This window comes from Macaca thibetana, chromosome 5 (genome assembly GCF_024542745.1).
Source record: "Macaca thibetana thibetana isolate TM-01 chromosome 5, ASM2454274v1, whole genome shotgun sequence".
Taxonomy (NCBI): domain Eukaryota; kingdom Metazoa; phylum Chordata; class Mammalia; order Primates; family Cercopithecidae; genus Macaca; species Macaca thibetana.
The window spans coordinates 31,505,730-31,527,900 of NC_065582.1; the positions used below are offsets into that span (position 1 = coordinate 31,505,730).

The 22,171-nt window shown below is 35.4% G+C and overlaps 1 pseudogene across 1 annotated transcript; it reads right to left on the reverse strand.

The window, feature by feature from the left end:
• Positions 1-6,600: 6,600 nt before the first annotated feature.
• LOC126954518 (axin interactor, dorsalization-associated protein-like) lies at positions 6,601-7,882 on the reverse strand (annotated as a pseudogene). Its single transcript, XR_007725625.1, has one exon. The product of XR_007725625.1 is annotated as an axin interactor, dorsalization-associated protein-like (transcript).
• Positions 7,883-22,171: the final 14,289 nt, after the last annotated feature.

Sequence of the window (22,171 nt, forward strand, 5' to 3'; positions counted from 1 at the left end):
ATCTGTGCGTCTCGGCCTCCCAAAGTGCTGGGATTACATAAGTGAACCACTGTGCCCAGAAAGTAATATACAATATTCTGTTCTCATTAAACTTTCACCCATTGGTGTTTCTCATCTGAATCAATTATTACTATGAAAATTGCCCAATGGCAATTTGTTAATTTAGGTAATTCTAATTTTATCATTCTTTCTATATTTATTAGTAGAGCTCTAAGAGAAAGCATTTTTTCTTTATTATTTATATCAGTATGGATTCATGGATTTTTATTTTATGTGATGAGTTCTGATTCATTTATGTTATTTAATTTGCTTCTCAAATTAGCTTAATTCGGCCAGTTAAACTCTCTCCAAACTGTCTTCTGTGTCCTTTTCAGAGGTCCCCATCATTCCTGAGAATTTCCTTATTTCTTGGCACAAGTGGGCCAAGGTTAATCTTGTACTTTTTCTGCCCAACTTTGGATCGGCTGTTTCTTTAAGACTACTTGGTTCCTTTTTAGTGGATAATCATATTTAGAAATTGTTTTGTGGTTATTAGTCAGTCATCCATTAAAAAATCTTACATTTATTTTAGCATTGCTGTACATGACTGATCTCACATTTACTCTGCTTGCACATTTCTTAATGAGAGACAACCTCTAAGAAAAAACTTTAAAAATATTCTGTGTAATTATTAAAATTTAAAATAATTGGTAAAATAAGAATATTTTATATTTGAAAGTCTTATAGATTCTGATTAGCTTAATAATACTCATTTTTTTGTGTGTGTTTATCATGGCTAACTTATCGAGGGAGAAAATGATACCTTTTTTCCCCAAAAAATTCAGGCCATTGTACATTTAGAAAATAAAGATATAGGATAGTTAAATATATACTTTTTGCTTTTAATGCCATTGCTAGTTCTAATTTATTCTACATTAATAAATGCAAAACAGTTTACCAACTTAATAAAAATATACCTTTGATAATGAAAATTGACAGGTAAGATTTGCTTATTCCATTTATATTTGTTGCTCAAGCATCTATTTTCATCGATGTGTTTCTATGGGAGACTAATGCCTTGGAATTTTTGAAAAGTGTAATTATGCTAATATGATTCATGGCACCTTTGACATCTGTTTAGACATATGAAAAGTAGATTCCCTTTTCCACTGAGTATTTTTGGCAAGGGTAAAATTTTCCCCAAAATGTATTTTCAAATGTAGTCAGCTAACTCCTGACTTTGATAGAACACAGAGTACAAGTGAAAATCTTCCTGACTTTTTTTGCTGCAGGGACACTCTAAACTAAGTGCAGGCCACTTGATTCTCCCTGACTTCAACCCAGCCACGGACTCTGGGACAATCATAGGCTATGAGTCCTAGAGGAGGGTCACAGTGGCTCGTGATTGCATTAGCCTTCCTGCTAACACGGGCCTGACCAATTTCTCCCAATAACTGGACTTCTTTCTTAAAAGCAGGAACCTGCTAGGTCTGTTAATGGGACATTTCTCTTGTCCCCGGAGCTGAATATCTTCTTTAATTCTTCTATCATTGTAACTTACACACATTTCAATAAACTTAAGACTAAAGCATGTTTTTAAATTATTTTGGCAGATTTCAGCATAAAAGCTATAATAGCTCTGAACTTCAGGGCCAATATGAAAGCCTCATGATACGGATAAATGTGAAAGAAAATTCATTAATAACGGTATATTTTGGTGGGAGGCTCACAAGTATAGTATAGTCCAATTTCCTCACATTATAGATTTACAGATGAGGTGGAGTGGTGGCTTTATTTATATAACTTACTCACTCTTATTTGGAATGAGGTCTAAAGTAACCCCCAAATTCAAAATCAAGACATGAACTTTGCTTCCTCTGAAGCTGGTTGTCCTACTATGTAACATTTCACCTTCCAATTCCACCTTTTCTTCTCTTCCATTGGGAAGAGAAGAACAATGGAAGAACATTCCACTATTCTCTGTTCGCATATCTTCTGATCAATAGCTAATTAATTTCAATGACATTCTTCATAATCTTGCTTGCCAATGATGCCATTTTTTTGGATTTTAGAATACTAGTTAAGAAAAAATTCTATCTAAATCATTTAAACTTTCTAGAACCTAAGAAGGATCGTCGGGGTTGGAAGTTAGCTTAAGCTTTGCTTTCACACTCCTTGATAGATTGCAATTGAAGTAATAACTTATAGGTTATTTAAAACTTTTAATTTAGTGTAACTCTAATTTAATATATAAAAGCTCTGAAGACCATGTATCCACCTTAAAAAAAAAAAAAAAAAAAAAAAAAAAAAAAAAAAAAAACTGAACTGAGTACAGTATTCAGGTAGCTATAGAACCTATTTTTTTTTTTTTAAATGTTGAGGGAAATCCAAATAAGTTACATACATTCTGTTTTATTTTTAAATACCTCCTTTTGTCTTAATAACTTAGGTCATATAAAATAAAAAAATTTTAGAAATGAAGCAATTGATAGAAATGTTTGAAAAGGGAAAATATAGGACTTGCACATACTATTATTGACGAAATATTTGAAGATCCTAAGTTTTTACTGAAGCAATACAAATGATTTATAATGAACTTGGTCTTAGAATAATGAAAAGGTGTAACATATTTTTCCAGTATCCAGGAGTTCAACATGATTTAAAAGGGTATTTTAAATGACATTAAAGTTTAAAATGTAGAATTTCTTTCAGTCTTATTCCCCTCCCCAAATCCTAAGCGAGTACACGTCTCTAATTTCTAGCCAGGGGACTATTGCTTATCCTCCGACTTTGCCCCAGCCTCATCCCATACAGCTGCCTAATTATTACCAAATCTAATTTTTGTGAAGTGCTCCCACAGTGACTACTGATAGCTCCACTGGCCTGTCTAAATGTTGACAAACTGCTTGCTTATTCAAATTACTGAGAATAAACTGAAAAGAAACACTTCTTTTCATACAACAACATGTCGTCCAACAGCTTTCAAACGTTAGAACTACTTACGTATGTCGTTTATATCTATCTTCAGAGACGTTTTTGCAGAAAGTTAATTGTTTGGGCTAGTTATAATAAAATGTCAAAAAGGAACATGATTTTTCAAAATCAGACTCAAAGTCATACATTTTGCCTAAGTGAGCACTATACATTGCAATGAATTATAGATCATTAGGCTGTATTTCTAGAGAGATGAAAGTATAGGAAAATATCATACAGAGATAACTACCATTACTATTTTTGGGCAATAGTCTCTTCAATGTCTAATTCTAATGGGAGCTATGTTAACCATTTTAGAACAAAGCAGTGTTTAAATTAGGGCTCAGCAAGTGGTAGCTCTGAATGCCAACAGAGAGCTGCTCTTCCCCATGCTCAACTGGCAGGACTCAGGGAAGGAAAAGAAAAAACAGAAATAGTATAAAGGACAATAATCATAAAGAGTATGTGGCGTAAGAAAAAAAGAATATACAACCTAGAGGAGTTTGTGAGAATGATCCTGAAATTGTCTTGAGGGCCATGAAGTGGCTTGAATAAAATTGATTTCTTATCTTTAAATTAATCTGTACTTGTGTGACTTACAAAGATTAATGTATTTCAGATATACGTCTAACATTGTCCAATAGTATTTTTGCCATCGGTAAAACTACAAATGCTTTAAAAAAATGCATTAACGGTTTCAAAATTAACAAAGGCTTATTAAACATCTGTTATACCCTGGTGATAAAAAGGTACATAAGAAAGGTAGTCCCTGTACCAAAAGGCTCCCAGCGTAGGTAGCAGCCATCTTCAAACACAACCAAACTATGAGACAAGTACCAGATTGGTGAAAAGAACCAAGCATTATTGGATAGGTAATTAATTCTTTCTCTAGTGCCTGGGGGAAGTATCTTCAGAAAAAAAAAAAAAAAGATTTCTACTTAAAATAGTCCTTGAAGACAGAACTGAGTTATGCCAAATAGAAAGGGAATTCCAGGCTAAAGGAGCAGCAAAAGAAATAGTCTATTTGTGCTGAAATATTACTTTTCTTTTCCTTTCATATGCTTTAAATCAGGAGTTCCAAATTTAAATGCCCACAGAATCTGCCAGGTAACATAATCAGGGACACATTGCAATCATTTCAAAATTTAATTTAATTATACTTTGAAAAAAAATGACATGTCCCTATCATGAATAGGAAACCATTATTAGCAGTTATAAATGGAAAGTAACAGTAAAAATAAACACAATGAAAACCAAAATAATTTAAATATATTTTATATTTAAACAAATCAATAAAATAAAAGTATACTAAATTTAATCAATGTATAAAATGCATTCTGGAATGAGAAGAATGAAATTCTTTATGAGCTGTCACTAATAAAAGTATATGTAACTTAATGACTGACTTTCAAAGGAAAATTAAATTCAACTCAAGATAATTTCAGTTTTTAAAAATATTAACTAGCATGGAACATCTCAAATCACATTAATTTCAAATCAAAATCTTCAGTAATTTTTATTCAACAGATTTTTGGTTTGAGAGGCTTGCTGAAGTATAGTCCATAATGTACTTTTCTGTAATTATCAACTTATTTGGTAATGTTCTTAACGTGTTCTTTTTCTACTAACTGCTGCCTTCAAGTTAAGAAAAAAAAAATCTTATAAAGATTTTATATTGTCTTCCTAGTGTTTCTTCATAATATTCAAAATGTTTTCATGTTGTTCCCCAAAGTTGTTCAGGAGCAGGTCATTCACAAGAGATGAAACCCAACATCCCATCATCAGGAAGTGCGTGCGTGTTTCCAATGTTATCATCACATGTACTTAGGAAGAGTTGATGCACTTTACATTTTGGTTGGTCTATAAAATACCAAGCCAGTGTTAACCAAGCTTGTGATCTCTGAAGTTTAATGTGTTGTCCAGAAAAATCTTGAATATCCTGATACCTTAGTAGACAAGTCAAGACTTTGTGCAAAAAGTCAGGATGGAACAATAACGCTTGTAGACACTGCCCATATTTATTAGAAGCAAAAGAAAAATTTAGAATTTAGTGGCCCATGCCTAAACATGATTGGCAATTTTAATATCGTAGATAACCTCAGTATTTTTCCATTTTTTTTTCAATTTAAGCTTCTTTAATGTTGATGAAAGGTATTTGCAGTTCATATAAACCATACTTATGTGAAGGATAGCAGATGCTTCATATAAATTATCACTTTGATATACATATCTTATGGTTTATGAGAAAAGAGAAAAAATAATATATCGGTTTTGCTCCCTTTCAATGGGGTTTTTTTTTAAGGGATTGTTTTTTAGGTCTTGTCAGCAACATCAAACAAAAGGTACTGAGTACTCCACAGGGTACAGAATGCTGCCAAGCACCTCAGAAAAATTACATGACATGGAGAAAATGCACTTCTTGCTCCTTGAAGAACTTACAGTCTAGGGATTTGACAACTCGCAGTCTTAGGAACTGAGTGAAGAACAAAGTAAGGCAAATTCTTCATCCCCTAGAGCTATTGTGGATTGAATCATTTTAGAATTTGGAATTAATGCAATCGAGATGAGAGACAAGACTAAATTTGGCCGAGAATTCATTCAGGCTCGCAGAGTTTTTATTAACATCCATCTAGTAAACAGAATGGACCTAACAGACAACTGAAAGTAAAGACTAGATCTCTTGAAGTGCAAGGGCTAAAACTACTTAATTGTGGTTACTTATTTTAAAAAGCAAACACACTGAATGGTATGACTAGGGTGATTACACTAGTTTAAAAATAGGCCAGGTACTGACACTGCATTCCCCTCATGCATTGCTCATTTAAAGTAGTGAATATTAAAATATGTGGGCTTTACATCTAACCCACAGAAAGCCCACCACAAATGTTCTGTGTATCAAATATCCACCTCATGTGTACTATGAAAGTTTTATTTATGCCCCATTAAGTCAAAAGTAAATAGTCAAATTATAGTAAGCTAATGACCTGCATATTTTCATATGGATGAAGGTCAGTATATCTAAATAGGAAATAAATGGTGATCTTATCTACCTATATAAAAAAATAGAGTATCTTTCCGGATTTTGCATACTCCTCACTATAAGAAGAGGTATGCAGGTTTTAAGGTTTCACAATCAGTTGTCAGAAAAACAGCAGTTATGCCTGCAGTATCTCGTTAGCATCTGACTCAGTTATTTTTAGATTACATTGTTTAGAAGACATTGTAAACCCATCTAAAACTTTGTAATTATTTTGAGATGGTTTCAATGTTAACCCTAGAATCATCGTCAGAAAGAGTAACAATGTGATGTAGAAGAACAGCTAATCAACATGACTAAAATATGCTCATTTTCAGAAAAACAATCTGGTCATCTGGAAACAATCAGAGCTACAACCTAAGGAACACTCCCATATGGGATACTGATCTGGCCAAGCCCACTTTCTAAGCAGGAAAACTATCACATCAGGGTGAATTTAGGCCACTTCGGAGGAGCTGCCTATAAACATCCAAACAGACCTTCTTAGGCAGCAGAACTGGTCCAATTCCTCTCAAAGCAGTTTGACACAGCCTTAACCACATCAGCCCAAAGCTTGAAGTTAAGTGAAAAGAGGATATTGGAGCAAAAGTGAACAGATGTGTAAACTCTAGCACATGCTTATTGCTGTATTAAGTTTGAAGATGAGCATGTCCTACCCACAACAGTATTACTCCAGGAAGCAGGGTAGGAGTAGTGGTAAATTAGAAAATAGACTATTAATTGCACAATTAATAGAAAAGTAAAAACATGTTTCAAAATCTACAATAAACCTGTATCCAAAGGAGTCCTATACATCAGTGATGTGCTGGACTTTGAATTCTGTGGTACAACTTTGCACTGGACTCCCTCTGGCCTACTGGTCTGCGTATGGCTTGCTTCCTGCCTGTTAAAGGGTGAATACGCTACACAGAGCTATGATGGTTTCTACTGAGTGGTAAAATTCACAGAAGTTCCAGGTTCATCATGTCAGGATCATTCCTTGTGCAAAGTTTGATGTAGATGAAGATAAAGTAGTTTCTTGGTTAATAATTGCAATTTGTTTCTTTTAAAGTCAGTGGGTTTCTTGTATAGTTCTATTACAATTGACCCAGGTTTAATTTCATCCATCTCCATGAAAGCAAAACACTTGGTGCTGGTAAACCTTTTTTTAGCCTTGTAGTGTTTGAGTTCAAAGAAGAGAGCTGCACCTTTGATTAATTTTTCAACATGTTTCTGGAGCTCAATGTCCACATTAAAATGAATATATGTATCTTCTTTTCTTGAAGCCACAGGAGTATCTTGCACAGGAGTTAAGTCTATGCCATTCAGATCCTTTATACTAACTGTAATATAGGGATCGATGCACTGCCCAGCATCTTTCAAACCAATTTTCTCAATTCTGATAGTGAGTAATGTCATTCCTGGTTCTGATGGCAACTTTGGTAATAAAGTACTGGGAACTCTAGCGGGAAAAGAATCAGGAGACCCTGCTCCAGCACCACCCTCTTCTTCATCTTCTTCAAATTCCAAATTCTCTTCTTCACCAGGTGCCAAAATTCTTCTTAATGGGACAGGCTGAACATCAAATGGGAGTTCTTTATTATATGTAAGAATATTCTTTAGGATTGGTTCTAGTTTCTTCGGGTCCTCCAGTTTAAATTCTTCTTGAGACTGTGTGGACTGTAAAGTTGCACTTCGCAATTCCAAGCATGTTGCAATTTTGCCTATGGTTTTCTTTTGTTCTTCTGTAAATTCAGAATTATTGTGTTGAGCTTGGGCCTCTTTTTGTAGATGTCTTGTGAATATCTGATCCCGTCTATCGCCTCCACCAGTTGGCCCCAAGAGTCGAAGTCGGAGCCTCTCCTAAAACTGGCGCCCCAGTGCTGCAGCAGACTCCAAGGTCACCTCCGACATGGCCGGTCCCCACCGCGTCCCCTCCCACGCCTACCCCAGTAAGGCCGGGTTCTAGGGCGCCATCCTCCCCGGGCCTGGCGCCCACATTGACAGGGCCAGGAGGAACCACTACGGCCACCACCACCGCCCGCCGAGGAGCCGCCCAAGCCCATTGTCAAGGCTATCTTGGGTGGTAAGGGCTTCTCTCTATAGACCCAACCAAGTAGCTTTGGCTTCCAGTGCAAAAACTCGTGTATGTGGATCAAGTCCTTTGAAGAATCATCACAGTTTTAGAGCTATTATCTATGCATTATTCTACTTTCAAATACTCATGATGGAAAGTTTAATAACCAAACATTTCACATGTTCACACACTATGACTAAAGGGTATTATCACAATATACATTACTATTTTTTATATCTATATCTGCATCTGCATCATTATCTAGGATATCTGTAACACATTTTTAATACCTGTATTCTTAGTATGCATTTCTGGGCAAAGGCAGATTATTACTACTTAAAGCAATCAGTTCTGCTTTGCAGTTCTTTCCCTTTCTCATCACATTGCCGTAGAGGGACAGGCCTGTATGGGCAAAGGGGTGTTTTTTCACCATGGGAAGGGAACCTCAGAAACTGAAACCCTGAAGGCTACATGGGAGCAGGACAGCTCCTCCTTCTCTCCAGAAAGACAAAGAGAAACCCTATCTCCCTAATGTAAACAAATGCCTTTTGGGAAGAGAAAGGGAAGGTGTCTGATTTCTTGCCCATTGGAATCAAAAGAAATGCCTCGGGATTGGGAAGGGAAATAAGCATTTCAGAGTTTATAATCCAGAATTTTATATTTATATGTAATCAAATGAATAGCTTCAAGTGTTGCCCGGGTGGGAACATGTTTGGGATTGGAAGGAAGGTCCAACAGACAGGATTCTAGGCCTTTTACACTGCACTTGCAACTATTGCATCTGTGTTTTTATCTGCTGAAAAAAAGTTTAGAGCCACACATTTACACCCCAACCCCAGGTCCACGGACCAGTACCAGTCCATGGCTATTAGGAACCAGGCTGCACAGCAGGAGGTGAGTGGCAGGTGATCCAATGAAGCTTCATCTGTATTTATAGCCACTCCCCATTGCTCACATTACCGCTTGAGCTCCGCCTCCTGTCAGATCGGGGTGGCATTAGAGTCTCATAGGAGGGCAAACCCTATTGTGAACTGCACATGTGAGGGATCTAGGTTGTGTGTTTCTTATGAAAATCTAATGCTTGATGATCTTTCCCTGTCTCCCATTACCCCCAGGTAAACAAGCTCAGGGCTCCCATTGATTCTATATTATGGTGAGTTGTATAATTATTTCTTTATATATTACATATATATAAAAATAATAGAAACAATAATAATAATAGTAAAAATAATAGAAACAAAGTACACAACAAATGGAATGCACTTGAATCATCCCCAAACCATCCCCCCTGCCACATCCCCAGATTGTAGAAAAATTGTCTTCCACAAAAGTAATCCTTGGTGCCAAAAAGGTTGGGAACCATTGCTCTAGATGAGAAGTCAGCCTAAAATCTCTGTGGCAGTTGGAACTAATGTGATACAAAGGAGCATACTGTCTTTATACTGTGGCTTTCCCCATCATTTACACAAGCCATTTTCATTTCTGAAAGCCAGTTTCCTCTTTTACAAGTTAGTTCTTGCTGAACATAACTTACAGGACTGTTGTGAGGATTAAATAACATAAGGCAGATGAATGCTTTCTGTAAAAAAATACAAGCAACCACTGTATTAACATTGCAGGATATTACTAATAGCAAAAATCTGAAGGTTGAAACTCAGGTCTGTTTTTGCTATACCTTTTTCTCTTCACTTCTCTTTCAATTTCTCATGCAGTAAGCTTTGTGACTTTAGATTTTACTCTTCTAAAAATGCCCCTTGATTAGGGTCATCTCAGGTGACAGGATGGACACAATTGCTGTTCTTCAGGGCAAGTTTGGTGATTATAAATACTGGAATAATTCTCAGTCCTAAAAAAATATTTGTTTTAGGAAGTTGTGCTTCGCTTTGTCATTTACCTGGTGAATTTATTATTCTATTAATCCATTCCTGTTTGAGAACTCTATTCCAGTTCTTACTGACTTTGAAGGAAAAGTAGATTCAAATTCAACCTGCTCTGGCCTTTTTGTGACATTCAGGGATCCATTAAACATGATCTGGATCAACATGAGTGAAGTCTTAAATGAGTAAGTCATTTTTGGGTTACTGGTGCCACCAACCTTATTCTCAGGATTGAAAACAAAATGGCGCTCTCATTCCTCCAACCTACCATCACACCCTTTTATTTCATCAGTAAATTCACTGGAAGAAAAATGTTATAGAATCCTCGAATTGGATTTTCTTGTATGGTTCCATAATTCCAATGAAAGGGACTCAAGATCCAGAGTTGCTAAGTGATTTTACCAAGACTGTGCTCTTTTAATTAAAATGGGGTCTAAATAAAATAACCTAGATAATTTTAAATCAGTGTTTTCCAAACATGCCCCATTGCTACTTGGGCAGAATGTTCCTTCCAGCATAGTATAATTGGTTGATATTATCTTTCCAAATTCCCAGTACTAATAACAGAAGGTTTTATCAAATAAAAAAATGAGTTATGTGTATTTCAAAACACAAAAAAGTACCACAACTTAAAATTCAAAAATATTTTATGATGCATCATAGAGAATATCCTCCAATGGCTTTGCATGAAGAAAAATTTCATACTTCTGTACGTGTGAGTGGCTGCTCCTCTGCTGATTCTTATTTCTTAGGTTCCACTAAAGTCATTGTTTGCCACATATCACTAGTTTGGTTGATTCCTACTGGGCAGATTTCATCCTAATTATTCCATTCTCTGTATCCTTGCCTAGTGTAATCCACCCCCAGCCTGAGGCATTTGCACCTTAAGTATTGACAGTGGGAGGCTGAAGCCTACTCAGTTGGGAGCTCTCCCAGCCATTTTCAAAGATCTTGCTTCTTTTTGGAGGCTCACTCTGCTGCTGATAAGATAGTTATCTTCTGCTCATAGAGTTTCTTGCCTCTATGCCAGCCACTGTTTATTTTTTGTTTTTATATTTGTTTTTGTTTTTTGAGACAGAGTTTCGCTCTTGTCACCCAGGCTGGAATGCAATGGCACAATCTCGGCTCACCACAACCTTTACCTCCCAGGTTCAAGTGATTCTCCTGCCTCAGCCTCCTGAGTAGCTGGGATTACAGGCATATTCCACCACGCCTATCTAATTTTGCATTTTTAATTGATACGGGGTTTCTCCATTTTGGTCAGGCTGGTCTCGATCTCCCGACCTCAGGTGAGTTGCCTGCCTTGGCCTCACAAAGTGCTGGGATTACAGGCGTGAGCCACCGGGCTTGGCCCTGGATTCTTAACTATTAATTAATACAGCAAAGGCTTTAAAAAGAAGATGTTCCCATTTACAAACTGAAGAAATCCAAAGGCATGGTTTGGGTGTGGGAGCTGGTGGCAAAGGTGTTTTAGCAGCTGCAGAAGTGGGAGGAAATAGTAAGAGAGACCATTATTAGTTACAGCTTGGAAGAATGTTTCCACATGAAAATGATAAATGTTTTTTACCTGTGACTTTGAAATGTAAAAAATGCCTTTCCTTTGGTGCCTTAGTCATTTCCATGTCTCTCTCCTTGTCTCTTCTTAATAAAAAGTAATGAAGGAGCAGGAACAAAGCATTACACATATACTATGAATATAAATATACCTGAATCCTCTCCTGTAGCTCCTGCAAAACTCCTTTAAAATACTCTTCTCCATCTTCATAATTCTATAATCAGTGGGAATATTTCCACATGCTGTCAAAATTTCAGAGATTCTTCTCTTAGGCTGACAGAGTAGTAGCAGCTGCAGAGAAATGGGCAGTTTTAGTAGTAACTGACATCAGTAGGAAGACTATCATGAGATGTTAGACAAAATTTGACTTTTATTTCTTTGAGGGTACAGTAGGGATATAGCCTAAGATAAATTCATGGCAAGGGAAAATAAAATTAATGAACTAACATCTATTGAATAATTACTAACAGCCAGGTAATGTGAAGTAGCTATTTTTTATCAATTCTTGACCATGTCATCAAAAAGCGCACCAAAAACCACAAAGGGAGAGAGATAAGTCTGCCTTTTGAGAGCTACGCAACACAATTGAAAAAATAATCCTAAAAAGAATAGGCCTACAAGACTTGGTTGTAAAATAATTGAAAGTTATATGCTTTTATTCTAAGCAAACTATCGCAAGGACAGAAAACCAAACACCGCATGTTCTCACTCATAGGTGGGAATTGAACAATGAGAACACTTGGACACAGCGTGGGGAATATTGCACACCGGGGCCTGTCGTGGGATTGGGGGAGAGGGCAGGGATAGCATTAGGAGAAATACCTAGTGTAAATGATAAGTAAATGGGTGCAGCACACCAACATGGCACATGTATACATATGTAACAAACCGGCACGTTGTGCACATGTACCGTAGAACTTAAAGTATAATTTTAAAAACAATAATAATAATTTAAAAATTAAAAAAAGAAAAGCTGAGGACTTTCAAACTACTGTTAATTAAAACTGTAATCATTTCCTAAATAGGCATAAATAAAAGGGATGTTGTTGATGTTAAAAAAAAAAAAAAAGAAAGTTATGTGCCTTTCTTCAAATATTGTGTCCATCAATAGGGAAGCTCATAAAAGTTGGGGCTTAGAGGAAGACAAAACATGGAGGCAAATATCGAGAATGCCCATCTAATACTCTTAAGCAGGAGCCCTCCAGACTGTCCAGAGTATTATGTCTATATGACAAATGTAGCTATGTGGAGAAAGCTAGAGTTATGTTATACACCTAAGTAAATAACCAACTTTCCTTTTCAAATTCCTCACTCAGCAAGAACCTTTCTGTTCAGTTGGCTTTCCATGTAGCTCACCTTCAGGGAGAGATTGCAGCAGACAAGTTCACATGGCAGAAAGCTCTCCTTAAAATTAATGCCTAGCATGGTGACTGTAGTTAATAATAGTGTATTACATACTTGAAATTTGATGAGAGTAGATCTTAAATGTTCTCATCACACACACACACACACACACAAATGGTAACAATGTGAGGTGATGCATATGTTATTAGGTTGGTGCAAAAGTAGTTGTAGTTTTGCCATTACTTTTGATTAATGGCATTAAGTACATTGCAAATTACAGTTACATTCAAGGTCTTGAACATGACTGCACAGTGCCTTGTATTACTTCTAATAATGATGCTTCCAGTGTTCAACCAGATCCTCAGCTGTAACTTTTTCATATCAAAGACAGAGAACAGTGAGATTTAGTAAATTGTCAAAGCAACATTCTAAATTGAGTCCAAGGATTATTTGCATTCTCACTAGTTAGTTCCTCAGGAATTTGAAACATCACCACAACATGGACTATTTCAATGGTTTTGCCTATTAATTAGCTTGATGGCAGTAATAATTTCACCATGTGTACATATATCCAAACAGTACTATGTATATATTAAATATATATAATTTTTATTTGTCAATGATATGTCAATAAAGCTGGAAAAGATTAATATTAAAAGGGGAAAAAACCTTAATGTACAGCAATGTATACTTGTCTACTGTGTTTTGATAGCTTGATTCAGGATTGCTGAGGCCAGTCTACTCTGGGGCCCTGGTGATTTTTCCTCTCTGAGCTTCCAGGACTGAAGGTCAGAACTTGAGTATAGCAGAATCATTGAGGTCAAAGCCACTTGTGGATACCTAAGGGGGAAGTTGGTGAGGATTGACCTGGTGATGACTCCTTTTGTCTTATTTCACTCTTTCTTTGAACTTCTATAGGTATGACTTTCTCCATTTTACAGACAAAGAAGACACTGAAGCTCGGAACTATAATGTGGCAAAGTCTACCCAGATAACAAGTGGCAGAGCTGGAGTTTAACCCATGTCTATAAAATGTGAGAGCCTATTCTTATCAGTCACTACACTGTGCACCCTTCCATAAATGGTACTGAGGTATCCAGAAGCAGGAAACGGCTTTACATCACTACGAAGTATTATTCAATGTGGCCAACTTTGTCATACCTTATTAATCTTTATCGAGTATAAGAAAAGCCCAGTTACTATATATTATAAACAAATCAAAGTGAATATTAATCAGAGAAAATATAATATAAAAAATCCTAAGCAATACAAACACAGATGCTACGGCTTCATGCTTAATCCCAATACATGCAGCAAAGATAGAACATTGCTTAGAGTAACCATTAAGTTGTGCTACTTATGTTTATATTTTCTAGGATAATGAAGTAAGTAAAGCCTCTCTCCTAAGTATACTTGATTAGAGCAATGAGCACACACTAATGAGTGCTCGATGCTACAACACATTAATTAACATAACAATGCTTTCATTTGCATTATTTCCCTTGTTACTCCAAATAATCCTGGGTGCTAGGCAGGGTTGGTATTTTTCATTTTCATTTTACATTGTAAAAACTGTTTTAAAGTGTCAGAAATTGTTCTCAGACCCTTTAAAGAAACCCGGATGTGGAATATGGCACAAGGCAGTCTGAAAAATTTTTCTGAGTACTGACAAGTACATCGTCTTTCTTCTGTTGTGACTTTAACATGCATTCGACATATTTTTATCATTTCAGCTGTTGCTTTTGCTTTGTTCCTGCAATGCAGTTTACCCAATTTGGGATCTGGCCTTTTGTCTTCTGGGATCCCAGCTTAAGCACTCATCTTCTGCCTGTTTATATGAAAAGTCTCTGGAACTTTCCCATTCTCCTTTTTGTTCTTTTCAGCTGTCTGGCAAATACTGCACATTCATAATAGATGAAGAACCCAAGGCTGAAAGAGGTTAATTAAATTATCTAGTGACACACTACTAATAGGTGAGAGGATTGGGACTTTAGCTTTTGTTTCTCTGACACTGAACCCTGTGTTCTTCTCATTAACTACACTGCAAATTATAGTGGTGTTCAAGGTCTTGAACAGGACTGTCTGCATGGTGCCTTGTATTAGTTCTAATAATGATGCTTCCAGAGTTCAACCAAATCCTCAGCTGTAACTTTTTCATGTCAAAGACAGAGAACAGTAAGATTTAGTACATCATCAAAGCAACATTTTAAATTGAGTCCAAGGATCATTTGCTTTCTCGCTAGTTGGTTCCTCAGGAGTTTGAAATATCACCACAACATGGAGTAGTTCAAGGTTTTTGCCTAATACAGATGAACGCAGAACATACAGTGTAGGCAACCCTATTGCTAAAGGAAGATGTACTTACAGTGAAACAAGATGTCTGCAAATAAGTGCTATTAATTAATTTCCCCTGACACTTAATTTTTCTTTTTCTTTTTGTAAATCTTTTAAGTGTTCAAAATGTTAGCAGTACTGCTTTTGGAATTACATATTACAGAAACATAGTTCTCTTTTCAAATATTTTTTCTACTCCGAAGAAGTTTGATCCCCATTCGAAAACTTTGATTTTCCTTGTGATTGGCTTCATATTGAGTCAAGTTTGTGCAGATTAGTTTTGTGCTTTGGAAAACTACAGAGTAAAAGGGTCAGTCAGTATACTCTACTCACCAAACACACATTTCACATGAGAAAGTGACATAGCTTTAATAAAACAATCCCCTGAGAGCAAAGCTTTGAAATATTTATCAAACACAACTTTCATAAATCCTGCAGAGAAAAACTACTTGAGCAGGACAGATACCACAAAGCACTGCTGCTATTTGCCTCACCCAGTAGAAGTTAAAGGCTGTTCTTTGTAAAAAGCTGTCAGTCTTTTAGGCTTATGTTCTGTGAAGAAAAGTGCTATAGCGAATGATCTGATCGCTAGTTCTATTCGTGTGTGGGTTGACTTTCTTTCCCTTTTTTTCTTTTCAGAGACAGGGGCTGGCTTTGTGCAGTGGCACCATCATGGCTCACTGTAGCCTTGATCTCCTGGACTCATGCAATCCTCCTGTCTCAGCCTCCTGAGTAGCTTAGACTACAGGTGCGTGCCATCATGCCCAGCTAATTTTAAAATTTTTTTGAAGAGACAGAGTTGGTTTGCCCTTTATTAAAGGCATTTTGGGCAATAGCGTATTTGATTTTATTAAGTATGATAGATATTATGTATCCATAACGCCTATATGCCAAGAGCAATATAAGGGTAAAAGCATAGACTTTGGAGCCAGGCTAGCTGGCTCTGGGCTTTATTAGCTGTATGTGCCCAGGCAACTTACCTTTTTGTGCCTCAATTTTTAATCTGTAAAATGGAGAAGATGAAAGTAGCTATGTCATAGGCTTATTGTGAAGATTGTATTAATAAGAGAAAAGCATTTGAGACACACCCTGGCATATTTGTAAGCACTCAAAATGTTCATTACTATTATAGTGAATGTGCCAGGTTGACATGGTCACAGCAATTAAGAAATAACAAAGATATATTGAGTATACCCTGTATGTATCCTGAGCTGGCCTCACACCATGTAGTTTGTCCCTTGATCGTGTTGTTTTTTCCTCTTGCTTATGGATTTAGTAGGATAGGAATGAAGCCCTGTTATGGCATATGACTAGGAGAGCTGCATCAGAGGATGACGCGAGGGACAAGCTCCATACAGTATCCAACACCAAATCCCAAAGCTATTCATCTTAGTCATTTTTAAAAATAACTTTTAGTCAGTTCTTTGAATAAAAGACTCATATTTCTGATTTTATATTTTTCTTTTTTAAAGAGAGGTCTTACATTATTGGCCACACAGTTTTCACTAACAATTCTTTACTAGGAAGAGTGAGAAATGGGGTGGGGCTAGCCACAGAGGAAGTTGGAAACATCTCTGCTCTTTGCCACAGAAGGACAAAAATGGTGCAGATGTGTCGTCTTTGTTTTATCTGATCAAATTCTTAATCCAGAGAAGCGGACTGCTGAGCAAAGTCAGAACAGGAAATAATTACCGAATGAGGACCACGAGCTTTCTCTCTGAGCCATGTCCATCTTTTGCTGAAGATATCTTCTCTCTCTGAAAAAAGAAACAACAAAAGATGAAAAGAGACAACCCACTAGGACAGGAACACAGTAGATTTAATTGAAAAGGATTCTGAGATTCCTAGAATTAAAGCTGTAAATTACTAGCCCCAGTGCTTCCCCTACAATGTTTTGAGCTCACTCTATACTCAAACATGATATTCAGTTTGTTGTGAACTCTAGATGCTATAAAACAACAGAAAAGAACCATAGTGAGTAAAGGCTAAGAATACACTGAAGGTCGGAACTATAATGTGGCAAAGTCTACCCAGATAACAAGTGGCAGAGCTAGAGTCTATGTCTATAAAATGTGACATAAATGGAATAATTTTGTAAACCAGAGAGCTAGGCAATCTTAGTTTTAAATATCATTTCCCAGTCCTTTGAAGAAAGAATTGATTAAATGTTGGGGTGAGAGAATGTACAAAATGAGTAAATGTAAAAGAAAGCCAGGAAGTGCATAAAGACTAATGGAGGCATTGAGGGGCTTCTACTGTTCAAATCTGAGAAATTAAAATATAATTAAAAATGAATTACAATGGATTTTAACACATTGAACACCATTGTCAAATGGTTTCCACAAGTCTCTGGGAAAGGAGAGGGAAGACAGAAGAAAAAACTTATTTTTACAGAAAAATGCTGGATAATAAATATACAATTAGTGATAGATGTACAAGATCACATTTTTGCAACTACTGAAAAAATAATTCATCAGACAAGAATCATCAGTGGGTGCTAAAACCATTGGGTGAAAGCTGGTTGGGGAATAGGATATTAGTATGCTCTCAAAGTATTTTTTAATAATGAATGAATCTGGTGGAAACCACCTTAATCAAATTATCAAACTGAGTATCACCAGTAATGGTATAAATGGGGCATATACCTCTTAATGTGATGTAATGTGAAGTATACAACAATTCAGGAAATATTAACCTACAGATAAAATTGAAAAAAGTTTGGTTTAAAGGATGTGAAAAAGGCAATGAATGAAGTTAATTTAACGGGTATGTGCTAAGTTTAATAACCTAAGAACACAAGATAAACTTATTTATAAGCTTCCATTAAACATTTGTAGGAGATTATATTAGTGCACAAAAGCTGCTTCAATAAATGAAAATTATAGGATATTTTATAAGACAACAGGTCTGAATTCTACTTTTAAGAAGGCAGTATCATTAGGGACAAAAAAAATTAAGAAGACAGGTATTGAAGAAACAACTAAAAAACTGTGATAACAAAATTCAGTGTGTTAAGTCTTGAATTGATCCTGGATCAAAAAGATAAACAGCTAGAAAGGACATTATGTTAACAACTAAGTTAATTTAAATAGACTACCAATTAGGTATCCATTCCTGTTTGATACACTCAAATTCAGTGGCTTAAAATAAATACTTTATTGCTTCTCTGGAAATAATAAATTGCAACAGGTGCTGATGGTTTTCTCTTCTGGTTTCACCTGCACTTAACCATGCAGCTGGAGGGATGGCTGAATGGCTGGGTTTCCCTGTTTGTGTGCTCTTATAGTCTCAAGGAGACTGGCCCAGGTGTCCTCTGGTAAGAGCATTCTTATAATCTCAAGGAGACTGGCCCAGGTGTCCTCTGGTAAGAGCATTCTTATAGTCTCAAGAAGACTGGCCCAGGTGTCCTCTGGTAAGAGCATTCTTCTAAGAGCACAGGCTTCAATATGCATAGGTTTATCTAGTCTCTACTTGAAGCATGTTCCTTTGTTGATAGTGGGTTGGATAGTGGGATGAGATATTCATCAAGGCCATTAATGTAGCAACCAACCATAGAGAGTATATTAGATAATAGTTTTTAATCAATATTAAATTTCTTTTATGTAATAATGACATTGTGATTGTGAAGGGGAGAGTATCCTTATCTTAAGCAATAAATGCTGAAGTAGGTAAAGGTAATGTGTCATGATGGGTAGATTTACTTTCAGGTTATCTCAGGGAGAGTGGGGAGGAGTGAGAAAGGGCAGAAGGGAGGAAGGAAGGGAGAGAGATAGGAGGGAGAGGGAGATGAGTAAAGGAAGCAAAATGCTACCAGTTGATACAATGTTTATTTACTGCTTTTTCAAATTTTCAAACCTGGGTTTGTGCACAAAATTTTAATAGGTTTAAAATTTTACAAAATAAAACTTGATGGGGTTCAAAAGATCCCCTGGCAACCTTGTTAAAGAGCAACTCCATGTCTTCTCTACCTCTGAGATACTGATTTAGTAGTGGATCCAAGATCTACTTGTGTAACATGAGCTAAAAGTGACTCTATTCATCCATCATCCACACTTTTAGAAATACTACATTATAAACATTAAGATAAGCTCATACACTTTCCTTTTTTTAAAAAAAACAAATGTGAGACAGATGATTAGAAAACACAGATCAAATTTAAAAATAAGGCGAAAAGGAAATGGTTAAAAATTAAAAGATAAAATAAGATGGAGGAATTGAAATCAAACATACTGTTGATAAGGATAAGTATAAATAAGAAAAATTCATTTATTAAATAAATAGACTCTTATATTAGATCAAAAACCAAAACTAAGCTATTTACTGCTAACAAGAAATTCATCTAAAGTTAAGTGGAAAAAAAAGGTATGACAATGGACAAAGAGTGGAACTTGATAATGATAAATTTTGCCCTCTCTATTGAAGATTTAATTGGGATGAATCTTTCTAGACTAAGTAATATAATATAAAAATTCAAGAAGCAAACCTACAGGGAATACAAAAGCAAATTTAAAAATTCAGGAAATATTAACTGACAGATTAAATTGAAAAAAGTTTGGTTTAAAGCATGTGAAAAAGACAATGAACAAAGTTAAAGGGCATGTGCTAAGTTTAATAATCTAAGAACACAAGATAACTTTACTTCTAAGCTTCCATTAAACATTTGTAGAAACTTAGTGCGCAAAAGCTGCTTCAATAAATTTAAATAAATAAAAATATATTAATTATATGAAAAATAGAAATTATAAAAATAAAAATTTAAAATCTCCAGCCACTGGGAATTTTTTAATGCTATCTTAATTATTCTTGTATAAAGCAGGATATTAAAAGTAATAATGCAGAATATCTAGAAAATGAAAATAAACTCTAGACACCAAAACTAATAACATGTCTGAAACTATATTTGTAGAAAAATTAATAGACCTAAGTACTCACGTTTACTAAAATATGGAATAAAATATTGAATTAAGTACTTAACCCAGGTAGATCAAAAATAAAGAAGTCCCAAGACCAATAGAGAAAATCAATAAAAATTTGGTTCTTTGAAAAGATCAATAATATTGATAGGTGGCTAGCCATGTTAATTATGAAAAAGAGGACACAATATTCAAAATAAAAGAGAGGTCATAACTACAGAGCCTATGGACATTACAATGATACCAAGGAATATAATATGAACAACTCTTATGACCACAAATCTGATAACCTTGATGAAATAGCTAATTCCTTGAAATATATAATCTGCCACAACTCACACAAGAATAGATATGAATATTTGAATATCTACTTGATATATTTGAATATGTTATATATGTATTTAATAGACCTGAATAGGTCTGTATGTATTTTAAAGAAATTGAATTAATAAATAATAACTTTCCAAAACAGAAAGCACCAGGCCCAAGAGAATACACTGGTGAATTTTACCAAACATTTAAGGTAGAAATTATACCAATTCTCTACAATCTCTTTTAGCATATAGAAGCAGGAGGAATAGTTCTTAACTCATTCCATAGGGCCAGCATTACCTTAATACCAAAATCTGAGAAGAAATGACAAGAACAGAAAATCACAGGTCAGTATCTCTCATGAACATAGATGCAATAATCCTCAACACAATGTTAAGAAATTGAATCCAACAATGTACAAAAAGAATTACATACCACAACGAGGTGGGATTTATCCCAGATATGCAAGGCTGGTTCAACCCATGAAAATCAATTAATGTAATTTATCAGATTGACAGGCTAAAACAGAAAAATTACAAAATCATATCAATAGATGAAAGCATTTGACAAAATCCAAAACCCATTCATGATTAAAAAAAACTCTCAGTAAGCTGGGAATCAAGGGGAGCTTCATAAACTTGATAAAGAATATTCACAGAAACCCTACAGCTCACATAATAATCATGAGAAACAAATTTTTCTGCTGAGATCAGGAACAAAGTATCCTTTTTCTGCACTGTTTTTCAACAAAGCTAGACCTATGGGAAGGTCTAGCTAATGAAATAACACAAGACAAGGAAATAAACAATATGCTGATTAGAAAGAAAGAAATAAAACTGTCTTTGTTTGCAAATGATACGATCACTTATGCAGAGAATCCAAAAGAATCAACAAAAACAAACTCCTGGAATTAATAAGTGATAATATCAAGGTTGCAGGATATAAAAATCAATATTCAAAAGTCAACCACTTTTCTATATGCCAGCAATAAACAAGTGGAATTTGAAATTATAAAAACAGTAAATTTTACATTAACGCCTTCCCCCATGCCACAGAAAGTGAAATACTTAGCTACAAATCTAACAAAATATGTATAAAATCTATATGAGGAAAACTACAAAACTATGAAGAAATAAAAATCAAATAAATAAATGAAGAGATATTCCATGTTCATCAGTAGAAAGGTCAATAAAATTAAGGTGTCAGTTCTTAACTTGATCTATAGATGCAATGCAGTCCCAGCCCAAATCCCAGCAATTTAGTTTGTGGATGCTGACAAATGGCTTCTAAAGTTTATATGGAGAAGCAAAAGACCCAGAATAGTCAATGCAATAAAGAAGGAAAGAACAAAGTTGGAGGACTGACACTACCTGACATCAAGACTTACTAGAAAGCTATAGTAATCAAGACAGTGTGGTACTGGCAAAATAATAAGCAAATAGATCAATGGAACAGAATAGAGAGTCCCCAAATAGACCCACTTAAATGTAGTCCAGTGATTTTTGACAAAGACACAAAATCAATACCATGGTGAAAAGATGATCTTTTCAACAATCATGCTAGAACAACTAGATATCCATAAAATAATTGAATCTAGATACAGACCTTACCCTTCACAAATATTAACTCAAAATGGATCATAGACTATTTTGCAAATGTAAAATGCAAAACTAAAGCTCCTAGCAGATAACATAGGAGAAGTCCAAATGACCTGGCATTTAGTGATGACATTTTAGAAACAACACCAAAGGTATGAACCACGAAAGGAACAATTGACAAGCTGGACTTTAT